We start from the raw sequence: 24,987 nt of genomic DNA, 5'->3' as shown, positions 1-24,987 counted from the left end.
GAGATCACTTTTGTCAAGAGATTGGTGTCACAAAATCTAATGAATTCGTTATGACTTTACTGGCTTCGACACGGGTTTTTTTCACAAAAAGAAGTAAATTAATTTTTGACTTTGGCATATTTGACATTCTTTTTGTGGACGTAAGAATTGTTCTGAATAATTGCAGGTCGCAAGGGCGTTTTTTGGAAGAATAAACAAACCTAATCAATTTTTTCATTTCGTAATTAATAGCTTTCATGTATTTGGAAATAAATTTTTTTCGATAAAAACAAGTATCACATAATCTTGCTTTTTTCTTTTTGGTCTAATTGTCACCTTGTTTCATTAATGAGAGGTCACATAGTAAATTTCAAGGGAAGGTGTCAAAAGGGTTTGGTGTCCCAAAATCTAATGTTTTAAGAGAATTCGTTATGACTTTACTGGCTTCCACACGGGTTTTTCACAAAAGGGAATGAATTTTTGATTTTTGTCATATTTGACGTTCGTTTTGTAGACGTAAGACATATTCTGGATAATTGCAGGTCTCAAAGGCTTTTTTTGGAAAAATGTTTGAACCTATTCAAATTTTTCTTTTTGAAATTAATGGCTTTTATGTCTTTGGAAATAAATTTTTTTCGAAAATAAAACAAGTACTACATAGTTTTGCATTTTTTTCTGTTTTGTCTAATTGTTGCTTATTTTCAGTTTTTCAATAATGAGCGGCCACATAATACATTATCGGTGTTCGACCAAAGTGCAATCAAACATATTTTGGGGCCCAAAATATGGCTTTACGGCTTCCAAAGCATTTTCTGGCAAGTTTTGAATTGATTTTTAGTTCGTTGTCTATTTGTTGTTCTTTTTGTAACTGCATAAAAAAATGAATACTAAGAATTCTTAACTCCCTTCTATAGAAGAATTGGTAATTGTATAGCAATGGGATATTTTAATTGATTCCTAAAGGTTTTCATTACTTTGAAATTAATTGATCTGTTAAAAAAAAATTCAGCGAATTTTCTAACTTTAAAGTTTCTGTTCTTTTTTGCCTAATTGTTACCAAGCCTTATTATGAACTGGTGAATAACCATTCTTTGGTGAATTACAAGTTATATTTGTTTATTTTCAGTTTTATCTGACGCTATTTTGACTTTGTTATTAAGTTTTGTTTTTTAAAACGGACATAAATTTTTTGATGTAATTAATGTTTGTTGTTGTTGTTTGATTTGGCCGTTCGTCTTCGCTCGCTTTCTTAATATCGGCATATCTCATCAATCTAATGCATCAATTTTTACTCCACTGAGTTTTTTGCTTTGGAGGCTATCTTTTCGTTCATACACCAGTTTTTTTTTTAAAAAATACTTGATTTTTTTGTGTTTTTGCATCTGTTCCTCATTTGGTAGACAATTATGCCAAAATTGTGGATGAGCGGGGTCGGAACCTTATGTGCGATCGCACATTACCGAGCCTCCTTGTTTTCTCTTTAAAATCAATCTGGTGTAATGAAAAAACCGCTTGCGAAAAGCCCCTATCTGCAGGAGGAAGTTCGAAATTCTATCTATCTTAAGGGAAGAATTGCGGGAAGTTGGGCAATTTTCGGAACGTTTATCTTTGCAATCTCAAAATTCCGCGGCTGTGGTAATCAAGTGTAAAAGATTGGGGCTTTCCTCAAGTAATTAAAATGCTCAGCATATTTGCAAACCTTTTGCAAACTAACGCTACAGTAAGTGAGCTAGCTCATTACTGTTTTTTAGTTCATAAAATTTAGAATTTTAAACATTTAATGTTTTCTATGCAAATCCCCTGTTTTCTTTAGTTTGTTCTATGGTTTTGGGCTTGCTGGGTGTATCCGCAGTGAGTTTGCCGAAGTTGGATTTATAACCCAAATCCAAGACCATAATTTAGCAGCTGGAATTGCTGGAGGAATGTAACAGATAGCTTAATCTTTTACGTAAACTATCGCAACTAGGTTGGAAACACTGATTGAGAACAATTAAATAAATTCATAAATGAACTTCAATCGAATTCAACAAATTAATTCTAATTTTTAACGGCTCATTGAAAACATCCAGCTCAAAAACGATGAAAGAGAATAAAATAAATTTTTGAATAACTTCAACTCGGAATTAACTGATTGACAGTTGTGATCATTCAATACAGTTACTGTTCTAGGGTTTCACAATGAACTCAAAGATCAGGCAAAAATCCAATGAAAAGTTGAATCACAAACTGGAAAACTTCTGAAATTTTGGTATTAAATTATGAAATTCCAATTCATTTAAATTCCAATTTTACTTTTAAATTCTGAACAAGAAAGCTCGTTTGCTCTGTGCATGGCACAGAATGTTCCCACATTCGATTTCGAAAGTAAAACAAATATCAATATATCGAAAATGATATTTCAGAAATTTATGATTTAGCACCAAACATTGCTTTCATCAAGCTATTACGAAAAAAGCTCAAGTTATTTAGCTGAAAATTGAAACAGAAAAACAGGAAAAAATGTGAGTTTTCAGAAGAATTATATTAATTACGAAACCTTTAATTACGAAATAATTAGTTGCTCTTAATTTATGATAACTATTATCAAAAGAGCTTTCCTGAAAATTGTTGTGAATAAACACGGGACTTGAAGTTCGAATTGGTTTGCATTATTAACAATTTTAATTCATATTGAGCAGTCATTTTCTATAAATCTTTGAGAACCTAAAGATTTTTTGTTGTGGCCCCACTTAGTGGGGGGGGGGGTGTGGCTACATACTCAAATGCTTTTGTTTTGTTCAGTCACTTTTGGCCGATCGAAATATTCATCGTAGAGAATCGTGAGTAATATCTTCATAAAGTTCTTCTAGCGTAGAACTTGAAATAAGATTTTTTTTAATTTGTTAATTTACGAAGAGTTAACGAAGTTTAGAATCATTGTAGACATTTGATATTTGGGTATGATTTTGTTCAATTTTAGCGTAATTTTCGCCAAATTTTAGAATTTTTGGCTATCAAAGCCTTTTTTCAAATTGTTTTAAGCGAAGAAATAAGGAAAAATTTTGTGCTCCCCAAAAAAGTGGTAATAAAAAAAGTCTAGTTCTGGCCTCAATGGAAGGCTTAGAGTTTTAAAGATCCAATATCTAGTGTAGAGCTCTTTTGAACTTCTTTTCAGAAATCTTTTTTGTTTTTCTCTTGTCATTTTGAGACAAGTATCCCTTCAGATCAAAATTCTTTGAATGAAAATTTCATTTCGAACAAAATGGTAAGCGATGAACTTTTATTATGTTTCCAAGGAGTCGTCGCGCATGGTTTTCATGGCTTCGACATTTTTTGTAATTTTTAGTGAATTTTTTTTCCTGCATTTGCTGCCTTTTTAGCCCTATGTCTTCACCTCGTCAATTGACACCCTCAAGGAAAAAATATGAATCTACCTAACGTTTTGAGTGTATACCTATTGGTTCTTTAGTCTTTAAAAGAATTCAAAAGAAAATCATGAAACTAACCGTTTTCAAAATCTGTTCTGTGAACTTGTAGATCTGACCCACTAATACAGGTCCAAGATTCCTAATAACGACTCCAGGCTCCGAATATTTTCTTGGCACTTTTATCTTCTAGTGGTTGTTTTTTTTTCACTGCGATGTTTCGAGTTTTTACAAAAATTCGTGATCTTTGGTTATTTGTTCAGAGTTGTGGTTTTTTTTAAATCTTGTTACCCTATAACCAAATTGAAAATAAGCTCATGGCGTTGAAAAGACCCTTATGGGAATACGCGGAAGGTTATGAGCAAACAGCGTATTGTTTCATTGAGGTCGACGCTTTTTTTGGCACTTTTCTATTGAACTTTTGGCTTTGAATTTATTTGCTGTCTTTTTCTAGTCGTAACACTTCTCTGATTAATGAGTGATCTCTTTGGCTTCACTGAGGGTAGAAGATAAATTGTTGAATGATATTCGTTGAGGGCTATTGGTTTCGATTGCACTGATACTAGGGATTGTCACCAAAAATTAGCAATTTTTTTATATGAGATCATTACTGTTAACATTTTTTTGAGGTCACATTATCACAATACTGAGAGAACCCCTTGGCAATCCAAAACAATTCAAATAACAATTTAAACTCTATCATTCTAGAATTTCGTCACTAAATGGTCTTTTTAAATGACGTCGACACTATGCATTTTCTTTAAAAAGAAGGTGAGTGGTAAATTTTTGTGTTTCTTTTTGTTGCCCTTTAATATATTCTCCTTAATAACAAGTCGCATTGATTTTTCAAGTGAGGCAAAAGTGACAGATACAAATTTCCAATTTTTTGAATGAAATAATCCATACTACAATTGAATTAGTAATCTATAATCTTCAGATAAGAGCTGATGACGTCAATGGCTTAAATACTTCTCGTATTCGTTTAACGTTTGTAAAATTTTGTTATTTTTTTGTATCTTTAGTTATCTTTTCGTCCTGCCCTATAGTTTCATATTACCAAATACAGATTCCTTGAGAACTTATATTGTCCAAGTATATTTTTTGTCCAAGTAAATCCAACAGAAAATTCGATACGAAATTCTTATAAAAATTTTCAAACTTTTCGATACATATTTTTTCTGCAAAATAAGTCTTTGCTCATAATATTGCAATTAGTATATCTTTTATCCCCAAGCTGTTCCATGGACAGCAGTGACAGTACTATGTCAATTATTTTTCACTATACGTCGCTATCGTCTGCGTTGAAAAAACGATACAATAACCGCGGACAACAATGACAAAATAAGCGTAAATGTACTCACTGGTCTTTGCGGGTAGCGTAAGAGTTGTCCGTACTTTTGAACAGAAGCGTTTTCACAAAATTCTCGGATAAAACTTCGTTTGTTGTAATTTTTTAGTAAATACTTGACAATCAATTCAGTCCAAATGCATAAAATTTCCTTTGAGCCGTGATATTGGTATTTGTAGCACTGCTAATTTTCATCTTAATCCGCAATTAGTTTTTCAAAAGATTTTTCGGAAACTAACCTCCTGAAACAGTTTCATTCTTCTATTTCTAATTGGCGCGTTGCTATTTAGCGATGAAACAACTTCCCGGGCCGAGGAATTTGGCCAAAATTATGTAAGATCAGCGGCAACTAGCGTTGACAAGTCGGAAAATTCACCGCAATTTTCTTACATAATTTTGCGTTGAATGCGTTGAATTTAAAGACAAAAATTCAACGCATTCAGCGCAAAATTATGTAAAAAATGGCGGTGAATTTCCCAACTTTTCAACGCTAGTTGCCGCTGATCTTACATATTTAGCGTTGAATTTAGCGTAGATCTTACATATTTAGCGTTGAATTTAGCGTAGATCTTACATATTTTTGCGTTGAATTTGGCGTTGATCTTACAAAAAATCAACGCGTAGAACTCTGGGTATAGGACTCGAACCACTGACCTCCTGTTTACTTGTCGCCTCTTCTACCATTTCGCCACCGTACCTTGGTTTCCTTAAGAGCCGCAATCCTTATAAAGCGTAGATCTTACATATTTTGCGTTGAATTTAGCGTAGATCTTACATATTTTGCGTTGATTTTAGCGTAGACATTACATATTTTGCATTAAATTTAGCTTAGAACTTGCATATATTTCGTTGAATTTAGCCTAGATCTTACATATTTCTCGTTGAATTTAGCCGAGATCTTACATAATTTCAACGTATTCAACGCATTTATCATGTGAGAAGTACTGGGAAAAATTTAAAAATTTTTTTAAATTTTGAAAAAAAATTGAATTCCTAAAATGGTCTGAAATGGTTTTTGCACCGTAAGAGAGCAAATGGTTATTTTTTGCTGACTTCATTTTTCTCAATTGTGCAGTATAGGGGTCGAAACAGTAAAACAATTAATTTTTCGAAAAAAAAATTTAAAAAATTTGAAATCTTCAAATGGTCTGAATTGGATTTTGCACTATAAAAGAGCACTAAAAAAGATTTTTTTTTGACTTCTTGTTACTCACCTTTGGATTATAGGGTCCGAAATAGTGAAAAAAATAATTTTTCGAAAAAACTTGAAAAAGTTTTGAAATCGTAAAATGGTCTGAAACGGATTTTGCACTATAACAGAGCACTAAAAAGTGATTTTTCTCACCTGTGCAGTATAGGGTCGAAACAGTTAACAAAATTGATTTTTCGAAAAAAAAACTTGGAAAAGTTTTGAAATCGTAAAATGGTCTCAAATGGATTTTGCACTATAAAAGAGCACTAAAAATGATTTTTCTCTGACTTCACGTTTCTCACCTTTGCAGCATAGGGTTTGAAACAGTGAAAAAAATTGATTTTTCGAAAAAAAAAAACTTGGAAAAGTTTTGAAATCGTAAAAAGGTCTCAAATGGATTTTGCACTATAAAAGAGGACTAAAAAGTGTTTTTTTGCTGACTTCGCTTTTCTCACATGTGAAGTATAGGGGTCAAAACAGTGAAAAAAAATGACTTTTTGAAAAAAAACTTGAAAAATTTTTGAATCATATCATAAAGTGGTCTGAAATGAAATTCAAAAAATTCAACCTTAAATTTGTAAGATCTACGCCAAATTCTACGCAAAATATAAAAGATTGGTGTTGAAAGCGTTGAATTTAGGTAAAATCTACGCTAAAATCAACGCTAAATATGTAAGATCTACGCTACAATTTAACGCTAAATATGTAAGATCTACGCCAAATTTCAACGCAAAATTATGTAAGATTGGCGTTCAATGCGTTGAATTTATGTAAGATCTACGCTAAATTCAACGCTAAATATGTAAAATCTACGCTACAATTCAACGCTAAATATTTAAGATCTACGCCAAATTTCAGCGCAAAATATGTAAGGTTGGCGTTGTATGCATTGAATTTATGTTAGATCTACGCTAAACTCAACGCTAAATATGTAAGATCTACGCTAAAATTCAACGCTAAATATGTAAGATCTACACCAAATCTTAACGCAAAATATGTAAGATTGGCGTTGAATGCGTTGAATTAATGTAAGATCTACGCTAAATTCAACGCTAAATATGTAAGATCTACGCTAAAATTCAACGCTAAATATGTAAGATCTACGCTAAAATTCAACGCAAAATATGTAAGATTGGCGTTGACTGCGTTTAATTTATGTAAGATCTACGCTAAATTCAACCCTAAATATGTAAGATCTACGCTAAAATTCAACGCAAAATATGTAAGATTGGCGTTGACTGCGTTGAATTTACTTAAGATCTACGCTAAATTCAACGCTAAATATATAAGATCTACGCCAAATTTCAACGCAAAATATGTAGGATTGGCGTTGAATGCGTTGAATTTATGTAAGATCTACGCTAAATTCAACGCTAAATATGTAAGATCTACGCTAAAATTCAACGCTAAATATGTAAGATCTACACCAAATCTTAACACAAAATATGCAAGATTGGCGTTGAATGCGTTGAATTAATGTAAGATCTACGCTCAATTCAACGCTAAATATGTAAGATCTACGCTAAAATTCAACGCTAAATATGTAAGATCTACGCCAAAATTCAACGCAAAATTATGTAAGATTGGCGTTGACTGCGTTGAATTTATGTAAGATCTACGCTAAGTTCAACGCTAAATATGTAAGATCTACGCTAAAATTCAACGCAAAATTATGTAAGATTGGCGTTGAATGTGTTGAATTTATGTAAGATCTACGCTAAATTCAACGCTAAATATGTATGATCTACGCCAAATTTCAACGCAAAATATGTAAGATTGGCGTTGAATGCGTTGATTTTATGTAAGATCTACGCTAAATTCAACGCTAAATATGTAAGATCTACGCCAAATTTCAACGCAAAATATGTAAGATTGGCGTTGAATGTGTTGAATTTATGTAAGATCTACGCTAAATTCAACGCTAAATATGTAAGATCTACGCCAAATTTCAACGCAAAATATGTAAGATTGGCGTTGAATGTGTTGAATTTATGTAAGATCTACGCTAAATTCAACGCTAAATATGTAAGGTCTACGCCAAAATTCAACGCAAAATTATGTAAGATTGGCGTTGAATGCGTTGAATTTATGTAAGATCTACGCTCAAGCGTAGATCTTACATAAATTCAACGCATTCAACGCCAATCTTACATAATTTTGCGTTTTTTAGCGTTGACACCTCGGCCCGGTTTATTATAAGCAAGGGTCAGATCGATGGCGAGGAAGACACTGACGAGCGGAGAACAGCGCAGACACAAATGGCAGCGGACAACAGTGATGAGATCTTGGAACGAAACTTCCAATTCTGATTAGTGTCTGAATTAGTCTCCCCTCCTGACACTGTTGTCCGCACACGCTTACAACACTCATCTTACAAAAACTGCTGTAAAAGACAGTGCCATTAAATGTACTCTTTCCTTGATAGTACTATTTTCAAACCAATGATTCTATTTGGTTATTTTATTGGATGGGTTATGTTCATTTTTTGTTAGGATGCTAAAATTAATTGCGGGAGAACTATGAGTTGCTTGGCAATAATACCCAAGTTATAAGGCTTAACAGTGACCAGATTTTTCAGCTAAATATTTTTCATCAAACATTTCAACTTCACACCAAATAAAGTTCAGGTAAATGTTCCTGAAAAAATACCTTAACTTATCTGAAACAATTAGGTAGTTTTGCCTTACCTTAACTTACCTTAATTTTAACTGGAAATTACCCGAAAAATTCAGAGGGCACCACCTAAACTTTTAAGTGAACACATCTTTAATTTACCTTAAGAACACACCGGATCAGTTAAGGTAAAATTACAGGAACATACCTTAAAAACTCGCAAATCTAACTTAAAATTTGAGGTAAAAAAAAACCTCAAATTTACCTCAAAAACAACTTGGTTTTAACCTGAATTTTTAGATTAAATAATTTTAGCTAAGGTATATTTACTTTAAAAATAGGGTAAAAAATTAGAGCGTTTTAGAGATAAGTGAGTGTTTGTTCAGGTAAAAGTTCTGTTGGTGCCCCTTTAAATCTTCAGGTAAATTTAAGGTAAAGACTAACCAATTTAAGCTAAATTAGGTTGAGTTAAGGTGTGTTAGGGTAAAGTTCATGTAAGGCAATACTACCTGAACCGGTTCAGGTAAAAAGTTTCAGGAAAAAATTGTGAACACTGAAGAATGAGGAAAAACTCTTCGCGTGTTTATTAGAATCTGTAGCTTTTTTGATGACTAGAAAGGGCGCATTGCTGAGGCCCAAGAAGAACCCGTACCTAACCAGAAGGCATTCTGGACGTAAAAGAAGAGAAAAAGTACCAAAAACGCTATGTTAAAAACCAAATGTAAAATTCAAACATTTAATGTGACTGAAGTCAGTGAAACGACTTAATTGACAAAATTTGTATAAAATATTATGTTTAAAAAACTGAAAAGCTCTTGAGGTTGTTTTTTGACCTTTTGTAGTTTTATGGAGAGAATCAACCACTGAAAGGATAATTTATCTTTTTTTTCGAGAAACAAGTTTTTCAAATACGTTGTTATCGATAGTAAACTTGATATGAAACTTTCTGTTTATGCTTGAGAGAAAAATTGATTTCATGCAAAAAAAATTGGACACAATTTTCTGATTTTTAAAAACATGTTACTTTCAGTAGGAGTGCCATTCTGCTATAGAAGGATGTTTTAAAGGCTGGGAAGGCAAACAAGAATAACCATTTACATATTTCACCTTGAAAAAAGGTTCGGGTTTTTGGATCAAATTTTTTAATCGCCTTGTTCATCTATTAATACTAGTAGAAGAAGGGTATTGGAGACGTGTTTTGTTTTGTTAAGCAGGCCTAACAATTGTTATTTCTACTGCAGATCGCTACAAAAAAATTAAAGTAATTTAAAGGAAAAACCTTAAAACTTTAGCTAAAATTAATTGCGGGAGAACTATGAGTTGCTTGGCAATAATACCCAAGTTATAAGGCTTAACAGTGACCAGATTTTTCAGCTAAATATTTTTCGTCAAACATTTCAACTTCACGCCAAATAAAGTTCAGGTAAATGTTCCTGAAAAAATACCTTAACTTATCTGAAACAATTAGGTAGTTTTGCCTTACCTTAACTTACCTTAATTTTAACTGGAAATTACCCGAAAAATTCAGAGGGCACCACCTAAACTTTTAAGTGAACACATCTTTAATTTACCTTAAGAACACACAGGATCAGTTAAGGTAAAATTACAGGAATATACCTTAAAAACTCGCAAATCTAACTTAAAATTTGAGGTAAAAAAAACCTCAAATTTACCTCAAAAACAACTTGGTTTTAACCTGAATTTTTAGATTAAATAATTTTAGCTAAGGTATATTTACTTTAAAAATAGGGTAAAAAATTAGAGCGTTTTAGAGATAAGTGAGTGTTTGTTCAGGTAAAAGTTCTGTTGGTGCCCCTTTGAAGCTTCAGGTAAATTTAAGGTAAAGACTAACCAATTTAAGCTAAATTAGGTTGAGTTAAGGTGTGTTAGGGTAAAGTTCATGTAAGGCAATACTACCTGAACCGGTTCAGGTAAAAAGTTTCTGGAAAAAATTGTGAACACTGAAGAATGAGGAAAAACTCTTCGCGTGTTTATTAGAATCTGTAGCTTTTTTGATGACTAGAAAGGGCCCATTGCTGAGGCCCAAGAAGAACCCGTACCTAACCAGAAGGCATTCTGGACGTAAAAGAAGAGAAAAAGTACCAAAAACGCTATGTTAAAAACCAAATGTAAAATTCAAACATTTAATGTGACTGAAGTCAGTGAAACGACTTAATTGAGAAAATTTGTATAAAATATTATGTTTAAAAAACTGAAAAGCTCTTGAGGTTGTTTTTTGACCTTTTGTAGTTTTATGAAGAGAATCAACCACTAAAAGGATAATTTATCTTTTTTTTTCGAGAAACAAGTTTTTCAAATACGTTGTTATCGATAGTAAACTTGATATGAAACTTTCTGTTTATGCTTGAGAGAAAAATTGATTTCATGCAAAAAAAATTGGACACAATTTTCTGATTTTTAAAAACATGTTACTTTCAGTAGGAGTGCCATTCTGCTATAGAAGGATGTTTTAAAGGCTGGGAAGGCAAACAAGAATAACCATTTACATATTTCACCTTGAAAAAAGGTTCGGGTTTTTGGATCAAATTTTTTAATCGCCTTGTTCATCTATTAATACTAGTAGAAGAAGGGTATTGGAGACGTGTTTTGTTTTGTTAAGCAGGCCTAACAATTGTTATTTCTACTGCAGATCGCTACAAAAAAATTAAAGTAATTTAAAGGAAAAACCTTAAAACTTTAGCTTAACAACGGTTTACTTTAACTCCGATAGTTAAATTTTCCTTAAATTTATTTAGTGTGTACTCGCTATTTGATGAAGATGTGGCAAAAATTTTTTCTTGTTTCTTTAAAAGGTAAACTCAGTGAAACACAATTAAAAACGCCAAAGATCTGTAATCATTTTTTCAACACGCGGGAGGATCTGCTTCAATTTTGGTATAAACTGTCTGATTGAACTGGTTTTGATTCGAACAACTACTGAGAAATTTGAGATTTATTTTCGTCAGCTTGTTTGGCTCGATTGCTTTAATTCTTTCGAACCAGATACTGGATTGTGTTTAGAGACCTCGAAGCTCATATGCATGAAATGATAGAACTTTGCGCCAGTAATTTATATTGCAATTTTAATTTTTTTGCCTACAGAGTAATTATTTTCTTTGATCTTCCGTTTTTTGAAAAAGCCGAGCTGCGAACAATAATGCACACCACGTTTTTTGTTAATACAATTTCCAAATACTCTGTTGTGTCTGTGCAGCAAAATTGTTTCCTTCCTTGAGAAGCAAAAACTTTTTTAGAAGCTAGTTTTTTTCTCTAATAGGAAGAACTCAACGACTTTACTAGAAGATAAAAATAAGAGATATTACTAGAAGACAGTATAAGGCAAAAAACTGAAAGAAAAAGAAGAGACAGCAGTACTTTGTTGAAAGCAGCAAATCCCAAAATGGGCAATGATGTCGAATAATGGAATTTTCATCAGAAAGTTGTCAATTACTAACAAAGATAATTGTAGAAATTAAAAGCATCAACAAACAAGTTGCGCGAACTTTTAAAATATGATAATAGAAATGGAAAGCAAACTTCGATTTATCTTACACTGAAGCGTTAGTGCTACCTCGATTAAATGTAAAAACCGCATGCCATGAATATTGTTAAATTTTGTAGAAATTTATTTTATTAATAAGTGGCAAAAATTCTGTAATTTTCGAAAATTATCCAATTTTTGAAGTGGACGTTGTATCATTTTCTGATAATTTTCTGTATTAAATTTTCCCTAGTTTACTTTCTTTTTCCCAATAAGAACTTTCGTTTTGATAGCGTATCGGAGTTTAAAGATGATATTCCAAAGTTTTACACCCCATTACTGCACCCCATTCTTAAGAAAAGATAAATTCTATACGAAAACCCATACTGCAAAATGTATATTTGTCCTAGTAAATACGCGTAGTCTTCCTAGTTGTCCGTGATGCATGATGGTACTTTATATAGGAATTTTTGCAGTACAAAAAAGGACAACTTTTGTTCTTGATAGTCCACTTGCTTTCTGTAGATTTTCAATTGAGTCATAGGCCGCTTTTCATGAAATACAATCTTTTTAGAGCAATACTCTCAGTTATTGAAAGGAAACCAGCTTTCTCTTTTTTGATTTTGGCTCCTTGTTTCATACTTTCGGGGGATTTATTCCAGTAGCGTCAGATGATTTGTAAAAGTAATCGTTAAAAAATGTTTTCCATCACTAACAAAATCAGCAAATGCTGCATCTGTATGTCCCCCTTTTGATGAAATTGAAAGATCAATAAATAGTTTAACTTTCAGTGATTTTTTGTTTTTGATCTGCAATGGAATCATTTTAAGACAAAATTATGATGATGTTAACTTCTCTGTAATTATGGTGTAATTCTTTTCGTAAAAAGTTTTTTTTCTCAACTGTTTCAATTTTTGTTTTTTGTCCATAAGTTTTTCGTGGAATTGAAAGATACTATTCAATTTCAAGAAAAACTGTTAATGATAGATTGAGTCACAGTTGACATAATCAGAGCAACCAATTTTTATGTCCAAAAAACAAGAGGTGCAAAATCTTGGTGGCTTGTAACATTACTTTGATCTTTATGTGCTTTTTGCTTTCACGGCTCCAATGTAATCGGCAGCATTGCATGTAAAGAAAACATTTCCCATCGAGCAAAAAAGTCTTAAAACTTAAAACCCATAGTCAATAACTACTTCATGAGCAGAATCGTGGTAAATTTTCTCTAAAATAAAATTTTGTGAAAAAACTTTACGACAAAATTTGTTTTTTTACCAATCTTGAGATTATGCTTCCGTAGCAATTAAATATGTTCAACAGAATGCCGGAAATCTTGAACTTATTTTCTTGGTCTAAGTCAGCGCAAGAAGTTTTATGATCTGCCATATTAGAAGGAAGCACAGAGGGTTAGTCAAGTGATGTGGTATGTTCTTCTATTTTCATTTTAATTGTTGTGACCGATCTCACTTGAGGTTGATTTCAACAATGATGTAAGTGGTCACTTTTTAATTATCAAAACAACACCTAGTGGTTTTTCTACGTAATCTTTTAATAATTAACCTTCAAAATTTTTAAATGTGGAGCTCTAAGTCAAGGTTATCCAGTTTGGCTAAATTGTGCCGCTTGGATTGCATAGGAATGATTTTTATAGCCAGATGTGAAAAATTTTTCAGCTATCTTTGAGAATGAAACAAAAAATTTCTGGAGCCACCAATATCGCAACTCATTCTCAAAAGTTTTTATATATAAAAAAGTATTACAGAAAAATTAAAATTCCACGGGCCCGTTTATCAAAAACACAAAATCATACTATAAAAAATTTTTTTAAAAATACTTTGTTGAAAACTTGAAAGCAACTTTAAATTTTGAAAGAATTCCATAAAACTGGTTTTCGTACATTTCGTATAAACCACTTGTTTAAATATTTTTTCTTTGAAATGATAGAGCTTAATTTGTACTAAAGGTCTTTTCCTGAATATATTATATGAAAGCATCAAAAAATCGACATTTCTTGCCGATGCTGATATCCATTACTTTGTGATCAATTTGCAGCATATCCTGCATTATTGAATTCTTGACAATATGAGTTGGATTTTATGTATTTTCCTATAGTTTTTCATTACGACGCAGAGGTATACCCCAAAATTTCTGCCTTAGTAAAATTGGCTCGAAAATTAGATACATACATTGAACAAAATTAGGAGACATCCTTTGTATCTTACTTTTTGCAAAAGCAGTTCCGCCAATTTTGCGAAATAAAAGAACATTAGGAACGAAAATTAGGTTACAAGTCTTGTAGCACGTTTCCGCTCAATTTAGGTATCTATTGTTCTCGAGAATTTTGAGCATGCAATAAGCACTTTAATAAAGACTTATTTGAAGCTTTCAAAGCTTTAATAAGTAGTAATAAAGTACTATAAGTAGTAACAAAGCATTAATAAAGTACTACTTGTAGTAGTAAGTTAGGCTTAGTTGCGGTTGATATGCGAAATCGTGATACATTGTGTGAGAAAAATCGATACATAAATGGAGCAGATAAGTGATACAAGCCCTGCGAAAAATAGGTTATAAATCTTGTACTTGTTTTTCGCGGCTAGGATTAGGAAACCTTTGCGAACCTTTGGACACATTTGCTAATTTCCCTTCCATTTTGCCAGTATCTGTTAAAGTAGCCATTTTGCGCAATATTATTCCTTTTTCAATGTATTACCATAGTAAAAACGAACACGAGATACACGCATCGGACATATCTGCCCGTGACGATTTGGGTATAGCTCTGCGTCGTAATGCAAGGAAGATTATGAAAGAAATTAAGAGTTAAACCGGTTCATAGGTTAACCTATGAACATTTTTAACTCTTTGTTTTATAGTATTACATGTGAATCAATATATCATTAATTTACACCTTTACATTTTTTTTTGAAACATACTGCTCTCCGTGTATGTAATTACTTATTTTTCTAATTATCTAATACTTTTGAGTAATTGATTGTTTTAAATTGTCTCAGTAATTTTAAACAAGGACCACAAGTGAGGACTTACATTTAAAAATACTCAGACAAATTAAAACAACCAATTATTCAAAATTATCAGATAATTAGAAAAATAAGTAGATACATAGAAAGAGCACTTTTTTTCAAAAAAACGTAAAGGTGTAAATTAATGATATTTTGGTTCACAACGGATCATTGTTACTATTATCAGTTCAATTCGAATCAAAAAAGTAATCACACCAGGAGTCGAATCAAAAAAAGTAATCACATCGCGAGTCAAAATAATTTTTGGACAATATTTGCAGCAAAAAACCGGCTGGCCTTCAACTAGGGTATTCTATGCTTCTCATTTGCACCCAATTTCAACCCCGCTCCCACTCTATCTCAATCAAAATCATTTTTATAGAGGCGATGCCTCAACTATCGACTGGCACAATAGTCATAGACAAGTGTTGTCGTAATTTTAAAAAATATCTTAAACCATTTTTGATCAGACGAAAGTCAGTTATGATAGTTAACCGGTCTCTAGTGTCATAGAAAACCAGTGCTGATTAATGGTATGCTAATACTAAAACGTTATATCAGTACTGATTCATGGTATTCTAATAGTAAATCGTTATATCAGTACTGATTTATAGTACTCTAATTGTAAAACGTTATATCAGTACTGAATCATGGTATTTTAATTGGAAAACGTTATATCAGTACTGATTCATGGTATTCTAATACTAAACCGTTATATCAGTACTGATTCATGGTATTCTAATAGTAAAACGTTATATCAGTACTGATTCATGGTATTCTAATACTAAACCGTTATATCAGTACTGATTCATGGTATTCTAATAGTAAAACTTTATATCAGTACTGATTCATGATATTCTAATAGTAAAACGTTACATCAGCACTGATTCATGGTATTCTAATAGTAAAACGCGATATCACTACTGATTCATGGTATTCTAACACTAAACCGTTATATCAGTACTGAATCATGGTATTCTAATACTAAACCGTTATATCAGTACTGATTCATGTTATTCTAATAGTAAAACGTTATATCAGTACTGATTCATGGTATTCTAATACTAAACCGTTTTATCAGTACTGATTCATGGTTTTCTAATAGTAAAACGTTATATCAGTACTGATTCATGGCATTCTAAGAGTAAAACATTGCATAAGTACTGAATCATGGCATTTTAAGGGTTTTCCAGTTTGCAGTGTTAAAATTGACATCATCAGACTATGGCCATAGTAAAAATCCAGAACTGAAATTCCATGATACAGTGCTGAGTTGTACTGACATTACTCCAGCTCATCTTTACAGTCGAATTAAAGTCTCTTCATGATTAAAACAAAGGTTTTCATAGCAATTATTAGTCGATAGCAGTATTTTGATAGTTCAAGCACGAGTTTTTTTTTCATTACTATGTACTGCCTCGATTTGAGCAGTGTCATTTTATGGGTCGATGATTGATTTTGTCTTTTTGTGCATGCATGAGTGTACACTAGCAACTCCTAACTAGCAGTGCAACAGGTATTCCAACTTCAAGAAAAGACAGTATTTTGCCAGGAGACCAATGAAGAGATAACTTTCCAAGAAAGTGAGCTCTATTGCGAGTTTGTTTAGTTGAATGGAACTAGTAAGCTTATCCCTTACCATAGTAATTTTGCCAGCAATTAATTTATTAGAATGTAATTCAGCTGTTTTGATTCAAAAAGCAGATACATTTTTCGTTTTATTGTGAAACAGTTCATTTTTAAAAGAATTTTATGAAAATTAAAAGACGAAAAAATGTCAGGCCCGTTGAATGCGTTATATGCGCTAGCCAACTTCCAAAGTGAATGTAAAATGTTTAATTACAGCGTAAAAATTTGGATCAAGCTACAATTTTGGTCGGTCTAATGTCTGGCACCAAAACTTCGGTCAACGTAAAATCCAGCATCAAATTTTCGATCAAGCTAAATTCAAATGATCTCTAAAATCGAGCATAGTTTTTTTCAAGGACCGTTTGAGTTGAGCCTGGTTTTTTCGTAGCGTTTTTTGTTGATCATGGTCTTTTCATAAGTTGAGGTCTGAATCAGGGCTTTTTTGTTCTAATCAAAGTTAGAGTATGACACTCCAGGGTCAAAATAAACCAACTGAAGAAGGAATAGAATACGTTGTCGTTTTTCAATTAATAAATTTTGGTTGAAAAAGGAGATATATAGACTGTCGAAGGCTACAATACATGTTTGAGCAAATAAAGGATACTCAATAAACTCAAAACCAAATGCAACTTAACTCAGTCGGAATAAAAATGGTTGAAATAATGTATTATCTTAATATTTTTTTGAATAGTTTGCAAAGTATCGGTATTCGTTTAATAATTTGCAAATTATCGATTAATACTATACGCAAAATTAAAAAAAAACTTTATATCAGTGTCTCGTTGGAAACCACGTTTACTGGATTTTATTTTATATTTTTCTGCCACCTCAACCAGCCCCATACCCTTCAAAAAAAATAGTAAAGACGAAATTTGTATATGCGCAGTTTTTCAACGTAGTTTGTATCGCGTCATAATAACAATAAATGAATACAAATTAAATAGGGTAATAGATTTTTCCCTTGAGATGGAATAAGTTCAAAATTAGCTTTGTTACTAAGGTTTAAAATTTCAGTGACGTCATTCGTTAGTTCAATCAATCGCGGATAAAAAAGACTTCTGGCTGTAGTTCAGTTTAGGCGATTTTTACAGGTGCAACAAAATGCACTGAAGCGGATAATTGTGTGTGCAAGTTTTGAAAAATTTGAAATGCGCGTCGAGTACGAAACCGCGTTTTTTTACCACTTTTTGTCAACTCAACCACCCTCCGACCCCCCTCTCGCAAAAAAATTAAGCTCATAGGAGATTAAAGTGATATTTATATATTTGTAGACTTTTTTAATCAACTAAGTTTACAGCAGATCAATTTGATCAGACGAACCTGACTAGGCAACAGTGCCCGGGTCGAGGTTTGGCGGTGAATTTTCGTAAAAAATGCGGTGAAAAAGAAAACAATTTTCACCGCGTATTTCTGACATCTTTCAGCGGTGAATCGCTCTGAATTATGTATTTTCAACGCTTTCTCTCTATTCATACAAAAAAGAGGCTTATTCCTTACACGGGTTCGAACCTCTCACCTCGTGCATGCCTTCAACTTATTATTCCACTGCCCCAACTGTCATTTGCTTCGTTGGTGTTTCTTGTGAAATTAAATCAGATTCAGTTAACGCTGGAAAGCAAATGCGTTGAATTTCGCGGTAAATTTTTGTAAGAAATGCGGTGAATTTCGCGGTGAATTTTTGCAAGAAATGCGGTGAAGTACGTTGAAATGTTTTTTTTTTCACTACAGCATTCACCGCAATCACCGCACTTCTTACAAAAATTCACCGCATCCGCCGCATTTCTTACAAAAATTCACCCAAAAACCTCGACCCGGGTGAGATGTAGAGAAAGAAGATAAACAATGGATCTTAATAGAAAAATGGGATTCAAAGTTCTCTCCAACGTTGGCCACATTCAGGAAACTTAAGTGAATTTTGTGTGCGCACTTAATTTTCGTCAAAACCTTGGCTGACCTTTTCAAAACTCAAACATGAAATCAATTTGGTCTCCTCTTTCCCATTATCTACATACGCTATTCACTGATTACAAAAAGGCAGCCCAGGTTGACTGCTCAAGCAAACACTGATCGTAGTGAGAGAGTCTGGAAGCTAATCTCGGGCCTGGTCTAATCAAGACCTGTCCAGAATCTCACAGTCTGATGCTAACGGTATCCGAATTCTGAACAGCCTGATCAGAGCACAGCTTAGAGCCTGGATTGTCTCGTTGTACGGCCCGCATAATCTGAACTCAGCTCTTTCCAGAGCCTTTGCAGTCTAATCAGAACCCCTTACAGCACCTGAGTAGTCTAATCAGAACCACTTTCCCCGCCTGATGAGTAGTCGAATCAGAACCAAGAGGTCCTCCAGCAACCGGCTTATTTTCTGAAAAATATCTATCAGACACTGAGGATACTTATTCTTGTAAATACTGATCAATTTTAGTTGATCAACAGACAAAACTTTAAAGCGGCTAAATTATGCTTAGCGTTGTAAATTTGAAAGGTTTTTTGTCATAAAATGGTAATTATTCTTGCTGATGAACTGGAAACAAATAAAAGAGAAACGCTTTTTTTCTGAAAAGAACGCATTACAAAATGTCGGTGGGTCGTCAATGTTTAAACATTGAGTTGAAATGTGGTGTCCCAGTTTGCAACTCAAATGAGTAACTCAAATAAATGACATTGTTTCGTCTTTTATGATTCAAATTCTTTTCAGCTCTCCTCTCAATTAGCTGTTTCTCCTTATATTTAACTTTTTTATTGTCGCGGTACTTAGGTCCTTTTTTGTTTGTATTCAATTCTTTGCAAAATATTTTGTACATTGCGCCATTCAAAAAACTATGTAGGACTTTCGGGTGTATTTACATGAAAAAGTAGAGTGCATGGCAAAATTTTGTTGTTTCGATTTAAGAAACAAAAGTCGACCTGAATTGCACTTTTACCTTTGTAAAACAATTATGCTGCCAGTGAACATCGTAACAACTGTTTTCGAACTAATTCTATGACTAATTTCTTGTCAAAATTTCTTGGTTTTTACAAACGAAAAGGATAATTTTCTTGAACGCTGGGAGACGAAAGTTGTTCATTGGATCTTTTTTGCATTATTTTCCTAAACTTCATTTCGCTTTAAAAAGGTACAAGTCATTACGACGCAGAGGTATACCCCAAAATTTCCGCCTTAATAAAATTGACTCGAAAATTAGATACTTAAAATGAACGAAATTAGGAGACATCCTTTGTATCTTACTTTTCGCAAAAGGGGTTCCGCCAATTTTGCGAAATAAAAGAACATTCGGAACGAAAGGTAGGTTAAAAATGTTGTAGCACTTTTCCGCTCAATTTAGTTATTTGTTTAGTATCTGTTATTTGCGCGCATTTTGAACATGCAATAAGCACTTTAATAAAGATTTAATTGAAGCTTTCAAAGCTTTAAAGTGCTTTAGATACATGCAACCTCAAAACTGATTTTTTCCGAAAAATCACTCGCACATCAAAGGCTTTGTATATCAATCTGAGACTGGCCGATTTAAATATGTAGTAATCAATAATACTAATAAGTAGTACTAAGTAGTAATAAAGTACTATAAATAGTAATAAAGTAGTAATAAAGTACTACTAGTAGTAATAAGTTAGGCTTAATTAAATAAGTAGTAATTAAGTTAGGCTTAATTGTGGATTATATGCGAAATCGAGCTACATTGCGTGCGAAAAATTGATACATAAATGGAGCAGATGCGTGATACAAGCCGTGCGACAAATAATTTATAAAGGTTGTACTTGTATTTCGCGGCTGGGATTAGGACACTTTTGCGAACACGGGTTGCTAATTTCGCTTCCATTTTGCCGGTTTCTACTAAAGCAGCTATTTTCCGCAATATTGTTCCATTTTCAATGTATTAACATAGTAAAATCGAACACCAGATACACACTTCGGGCATATCTGCCCTTGACGATTTGGGTATACCTCTGCGTCGTAATGTTTTTCTCTATTTAATAAGGAGAAAAGAAACTATATTACTCGTTTCTGAGTTTTCTGTTGCCTCTCAAAAGTCCCACATTTGTCTCTCTTTTAACATTTAAAAATCACTTCGAAAACATTTGTCCGTTTTCAAAAATTGGTGACATATTAAAGCTGTCAAAAACGTTGATTGGGATCCAAATTTTTATAGAATATGACCAGAACAATTTCACTCTTTGGGTGAGAATCAAAATACCTTGCAAGTACGCTCGGGTAAAAAGAAAGATTAATAGGCAAAAAATTAATTTGAAATCGAGAAAGTTAAAAAACGATTAGATTAATAAAATGGAATTCAATGATTTCAAATTTCTATCTTTGTTTTTGAGGCAATCGGTCACACCGCAATTTTAAATATTGACAGCTAAGTTAATTCATATTATACACAATACCAAGTTGACCTAAAACCAAATGTCCTTGCTATTGAAGACCATGATGTTTTTTGTAGTTACAATTGTTGGCTATATCACAAGACTTTTATTTCGTTCTCCACTGAAATTTTGGTTCAATAATTGGAAGATCTGTCACTTAAAACAAAAATTAAAACGCTAATACAGTTTAGGTAATTATTTTGTTTGTTATTATTTTCATTCGATTAAATAGGGCTGTACAACACAATAAAAAAACAAAGTCGTCGTGAAATTACCAAGCAAATCGCAGATGCAATTAAGCATGCAGAAACAAATATAAGAAACATTAAATTCAAACTGATCAGAGAAATGGGAGTACATAGACGTTGCGATACCCATTTTTCTTTAGTATTTAACCACTGAAGAGAATCAAATCAGGAAAAAAAGTTAAAGACAAAGTTGATGGTTTGAAAAATTGACAACCCTGTGTAATACTTTGTAGTTGGAAAGTAAATTTTTTTAGTTTTGAAACTATGTTTTTTATTCTATATATATATATATATATATATATATATATATATATATATATATAAATATATATATATATATATATATATATATATATATGTACAAGGAGCCTCGTTAAAGTGCGTTTGCACATGATGTTCCGACCCGAGCTCATCTACATTTTACATTTTTGACTTAAATGTCAACCAAATGAAGAGATAACCAAAATAGATGTTTGAGGTTAAAAAAATGTTACAAAACCTAACGACTAATTGAATTACATAACGCCATGCCTCATTGCAGCGATCACGCGATCTGCCATTACAAATACAACGAGAAAAAAACAACAAATAACAAAATAAGCAGAAACAAAAATTTCACGGCAGAAAACCAATATCTAAACTTAATACCACCTAGTAACAAAGCCAAAATGCAGTCAGATAAAACGTTAACTACACAAAATTAGTTTTTGCTAACTATAGAGCAGATGGATGTTTTCCTCAATTAGACTAGGTAACAAGTCGACAAACCGAAGAAAAAATGAGTTTAAAATCAAAAATCAATCAACATTTTTTTAACCAAATAATTGAAAAATTTTTAGCTTACAACGAAATACTCCCTGATAAGTTTACTAAAGCGTCATTAGGAACCCCATGGGACCTGTCTGTAGTTAGATTGAACCATAGCAAAGGAACAAAGATGCAGCAATTCTCAGAAAATTAGAAACAATTTGCAAAAACACTGAATGTTGAAGCCATTAAAACCATTAGCTATTATCTGAATAATGTGTATTTTTATTTCAAATTTTATCTATAGTATTTCAGATAAAAATATACTAAGAGACTAAATACGTTCATTTGGGCTATATTTGAAAATCAATGGGATATGTTGTTACGCGAATTTACTAAAAGAAGACAAAAAGAAACACAAATATTGACAAAATAATTATCAAAGAGTCACATATAATTATGAAAACGAAAATTGTCAAACAACAAAACACCAGTTAAATCACAATATCAGTAGACGTGTTAACTTTTTATTTTCCAAAGAATTGGATGGGAACTCTCAATGACGAGAATAATTTACAAGTTGACGAAAAGAACAACAAAAAGAGAAAAGTTCGAAAAATATTTGAAAATGTATCATTTCATAAACTTTAGGACAATTCACTATAAACCGAATGTTTTTTGGTAAAATCATTTATTTAATGGTCAAATACAAGTCTATAAGACCAGTGAGCACTTTAAGGCTACCTAAAGAAGAAAAGGCAAAAAAAGCAAATTCAGAAAAATTGAGCGAGAAAAGTGTCGAAGCCATTAGAGAATGAAGCTTTCAGTAAAAATTTTTTTATTTTCAATTTTTTTAACAGCAATGCAAATTTTTTCATTGTTACAAAATGACTTGAAAAAACAACAAATATAAACAAAAATATTAAAACCACGAAGTTTTTGAGAAAACCCCTAGTGTCAAAGCCATTAAGCTCAATAACTTGCAGCGAAAATAAATAAACACGCTAAGTTCTGCCTCAATGGGGAACAAAATTTATCGTTCACAGGTCATCAATAACTTATCACATTAAATCATATGAAAATGAAATATAGATTAAATCCACGAAAATTTTGAGAAAACCCGCAAAATCAAAGCCATAGAATTCATTAGCTTACAACAGAAGCATTTAAATACGCTAAATTACCCCTCAATGTGATGACAAGAGTTTTTGGCATTCAAAAATATTTAATAGGACATTACAACATGTCATTGACAATAAAAACAACAACAAATACAGGCAAAATGCAAAACTCAGTAGAAAAATGCAATAACAAAGTGTCGAAGCCATTTAAAACATAAGTTTTTCCCCGAAAACGTTTTTTACGAAACATTCAACATATTTTCTAAGCCAATGGAAACTAACAATATTAGGATAAGGTAATAAGATTCTAAAAGGAATCAAAATTACGAAAAATTAATATCCAAAAATTAATGAAAAATTATGAAAACTCGTGCATCGAAGTTATTAAATATAATAACCAATAGTTAGAAAATAAAACCGCCGACTAGATAAATTCTTTGTTTAAGTAAATAAAAATGGTTCTGTCATTACTGACACTGACTTATAGTTGACGAAAATAAGCTTAAGATTGTTTTATGTTCAAACAAATTTCTAAAAATTATTTTCTAAGACTTAACAGCCATTAAATTCAATAGTTTTCAGCGGAAGTCAATAAATACGCTCAGTTGTTCCGGGATGTAACTACAAAGATGTTTTTCATGAACAGGAAATCAAAAAAAACATCACAATATGTCTTATGACTTTGAAAACAGAAATAAAAACAGGCAAAAGCGAAAAAATCTGTAGAAAAGTGCGGGAAGAAAGTGTCGAAGCCATTTAAACCATAAGTTTTATCGCGGAAAATTTTATCCTCGATCCATTGAATGTCTTTGCTGAAAAATTCCCAGCAATTAATATTAGCATAACGTGATAAGATTTCAAAAGGAACCCATAATAGGTAATGTTCAAAATTTTTTTAAAAAAAATTGAAATCTTGTGGTATTGAAGTAATATAACCAATCGTCAGAAGATAAAACAGCTAACGAGATTAATTTTAGTTGCAATAGGAAGGAGAGGAGCCCTGTCATTACTGATACTGACGTACAGTTCACAAAAATAAGTTTGATTGGTTATTAATAAAAAAAATTTGAAAAATTTTTTTCAAAGTCTTAACATCCATTAGCTGTCCACTCAAGCACTCCATGTTCAAAATTTTTTTAAAAAAATTGAAATCTTGTGGTATTGAATTAATATAACTTATCGTCAGAAGATAAAACAGCTAACGAGATTAATTTTAGGTGCAGTAGGAAGGAGAGGAGCCCTGCCATTACTGATACTGACGTACAGTTCACAAAAATAAGTTTATGATTGGTTAATAACAAAAAAAAAATTTGAAAATTTTTTTTAAAGTCTTAACATCCATTAGCTGTCCACTCAAGCAGTAGATAGGTTCACGTTTTGCTCATAATGAAACTTAGTGCACTTTTGATCAACGGTCTTACACCATAGGATTTCAAAAATTTAGTAAAACCTCAAAGTCAAAATTTTATTTAAAATTACGAAAACTGAGATACTAATCCAAAAAAAAACATGAGCGATTCCTTGAAAAAGATTTTTTTGTTCATCGGGTTTCACTTGATTGTAAATGAGTTTTTGTCTTAACGGAAATCGATATGAAAATTGACTAGTCTCTAGGTGCTTTTAAAAAACAAAAAAAATACGAAAAATTTTCTAAAAAAAGAGCTCTCAAATAGAATTAGAATTTGTTACAGTAAACTTCCCTATGAGACCAGAACTGGCCGTTTTATCGCCTTTCGTCTAATAGGAAAACAAAAATTATTTTTTTTGTGACGTAAAAAGAAATTTTGGCATAAAATTTTTATAGAAAAGATGTTAATTCGAACAAAAAGATGTTAATTCGAAC

General features: G+C 32.1%; 1 protein-coding gene across 2 annotated transcripts in view; it reads right to left on the bottom strand.

Moving 5' to 3' along the window:
• LOC142337492 (N-alpha-acetyltransferase 16, NatA auxiliary subunit-like) overlaps positions 1-24,987 on the bottom strand; it is a 444,167-nt gene that overhangs the window by 294,162 nt on the left and 125,018 nt on the right. Inside the window, exon 1 of one of the 2 annotated variants that reach the window (XM_075386757.1) lies at positions 20,631-20,640. The exons of the other annotated variant lie outside the window; for it this stretch is intronic. The gene's annotated coding sequence lies outside the window, so the exon portion shown is untranslated. Of the gene's footprint in view, positions 1-20,630; positions 20,641-24,987 lie in introns of those variants that run through there. 2 annotated transcript variants of the gene reach the window in all.

The sequence above is a fragment of the Convolutriloba macropyga genome, chromosome 4, assembly GCF_964194025.1.
Source record: "Convolutriloba macropyga chromosome 4, txConMacr16.3, whole genome shotgun sequence".
NCBI classification, from domain to species: domain Eukaryota; kingdom Metazoa; phylum Xenacoelomorpha; order Acoela; family Convolutidae; genus Convolutriloba; species Convolutriloba macropyga.
This window is presented reverse-complemented; position numbering and strand designations above follow the sequence as displayed.